Raw genomic sequence first — 3,127 nt, forward strand, 5'->3', positions numbered from 1 at the left:
GCACGACTCAATGTTTTTATCAATATGCTGCTAAGAACCAGTTGTATTTATGCGCGCGCGCGTGTGTATATATAATGACATGTATGTGTATATATAGTCAAGTTTACACAAGTTTTCTCTAGATAAAGTTAAATGTCCAAGTAGGACAACACCCAACTGGTCTCCATGTCATTCTCTCTCTCTTCTACATATGGGATAGCCTGATACATACTGTGTGTGTGTGTGTCTGTATATATGCACAATCTATCTATCTATCTATCTATCTCCATCCATTCACACACAGTCTATCTATATGCGTTTAAATTAACACACGTAGACATACTTCGATATCTTTATATCTATATATATATATATGTATATGTGCGCGTGTGTGTATTAACGCACCAAACTCTTGGACCTCCAGTCTCTCACGCGTTTTAAGGTGTGTATATATATATATATATATATATATATATATATATATACACACACATATATATATATATATACACACACACACACACATACGCGTTTAAATTCATATGTATGTCTATAGATGTGTGTGTATATGCGTTTAAATTTACACACACAGACGTTTAAGCAAATATACTTCGAGATCACGCGTTTTAACGAATAAGAATATATATATATATATGTGCGTTTAAACTAGCAAATGCTGTGTGTATACCCGCGTTTGAACGAATATACGTATACACTCCATGCGTTTCAACGAATATATATATGTATATATATATATATATATATATGTGTATATATATATATATATGTATATATATATATATATATATATATATATATATATATATATATATAAACGCTCGTTTAAACATTTTATGGCGATCGTCTCGAGTAATGTTATTTAATGTTCTATATAATTACTTATTCACCATTAACACACGTGTGTATAATGTATATATACATACTCACGTATATGATGTGTGTGTATGTACGTGACTTGCTCTGGCATCGTGTTGCCAATTAAAATAATTATGTTATGCTGACATTAAAGCACATACCATATATATATATATATATATATATATATATATATATATATATATATATATATATATATATAGGCGAGCTCACTCTAAGATGTAGAACAGTATATATTAAAAATGGGGAAGATCGGTTTATGGGATCACCTCCCGTTTACCATCCATCAAGGGTTTAGCTTGGAGGTGTATCGTCAGATCCCAAAAACCCTTTATGCACAGGAAACCTAAGGTAATCCCATAAACCGGCGCTCCCCATTTATATATATATATATATATATATATATATATATATATATATATATATATACGCACATTTCTACACACCCACACGCACATATCCACACCCCCATACGTGTTTGTATATATCTATGCACGTTAGATATACACCCATATACAGTATACTAGTGTTTCGCAAACGGGGGCCCATATGATTCTTGAGGGTTCATACGACCCTTTTAAGGGGCGCTTACTAGATTTTGTTAAAAATTTATGAGCAATAAAATCGGTTTATACTTCTACAATATACAAAAATGTTCTAACAATATTTCTTAAATACGATCCCTAATAATGTTTAATTAAAATATAATAGGGATCTTTTTAAACATCGAATGGCTACGAGGGCCCATGGGTTAAGAACTTGTTGAGAACTACTGCGTTACGCCAACACACGCACAGACAATTCTTTGACGAATCGTATTTTCAAGAGTAGTTCTGACAGTAACTTCGAATGGCACTGTCATCTCATTTTCCTTGAAGTCTAATTAAGCATGTACTGTACTGAAAGGTTGGGTAATTAATTGTACAGCGTGATTGTAAATTGCTTATATGAACAAACAATATATATATACATACATATACACACAAGTACGTCCAGCGTTGTTCCCATTGTCTTATTATATAATACTATAATTGTATGTGATATATAAATGTGTGTGTGTGTGTACGAGAAAGTGCTGAAAAGCTCCTAGCTTTAAGGGTGTCGCGAAAGGCCCGGTCAGAGGTTCAGCCTTTCGGAGTTTTTTTTTATAGGGCTTTGAAAAACTGAAGGACCGTTGCAGTGTGTGAATCTGAGAGAGGAATATGTTGAATAAATATCACCTTAAGCCAGGAACTTTTCAGCATCATCCCCTCGTGTGTGTGTGTGTGTGTGTATAAAACACTTCAAACGTATACACTACATGCGTTTCAACGAATATGTGCACATATATAAACACGTACACAGATATGATCATACATCGTTTATATTTATTTATGTATTCTACATCGTTTATATATATATATCGTTTTCTATTCTACCCACCTCTCTCTGTACACACACACACTCAGAGAATGGAAGAGAAAACGAATGTATACTGTACGAAGTTATTTGCGTATTTTTAATGGCTAACAGGAATATGCCATGATATATATATATATATATATATATATATATATATTCTAAATTATTAATACGGAAGGCAGTGTATTGGAAGCTTTATTTAGGGCAGCGATCGTTTCGGTTTACTTCTGTATTGCCCCCTTACGGCTGGGGAACGATGTAATGGAATCGAATGCACCCCACAGTACAGAAGAAACCTCCTCTGGCCACATAAAGCGGTTCGGTGTTATAAGACATATGTTTCACTGATAAGCGTGGCAAGATGACGATGTTATCCTATGCATGTTAATATATCACAAACAGGTTAACAAGGCAGGGTTTGTGGTGTATATTTTAGGGAGTGGTTGTTAAAAAATACGGAAAATAAATGTAAAGAATAGATTAGATGGTCAGAACGGTTTTTTGAATGAAACGGGTTCAAGGTTGTGTCATTCGTACACACACACATGTATGTATAAGCTTCTTAAACATAGACATGTCTGTGCCTCTGTCTGTCTGTCTCACTCTATATATATGTATGTATATATCAAAATATTCATTTATTAACAAAACAATGTTTTGTTGTGACTGACGTCAGAAAAATATTTCCTTCGGGTGAATCAGTTCAGCAGATTGGATGAGATTTATGTCAGCAATGGCAGCAAACGGTAGAAGCTGTCAAACTGTGGGGCTCAAATTAACATTGTCATCACCACTGGGGCCATGTAGCTTATGTTACATGGTGTAAATTCATGCAGCTGTCGGTCTTGAC

This window comes from Octopus bimaculoides, chromosome 30 (assembly GCF_046866305.1).
Source record: "Octopus bimaculoides isolate indiv1 chromosome 30, ASM4686630v1, whole genome shotgun sequence".
NCBI classification, from domain to species: Eukaryota; Metazoa; Mollusca; class Cephalopoda; order Octopoda; family Octopodidae; genus Octopus; species Octopus bimaculoides.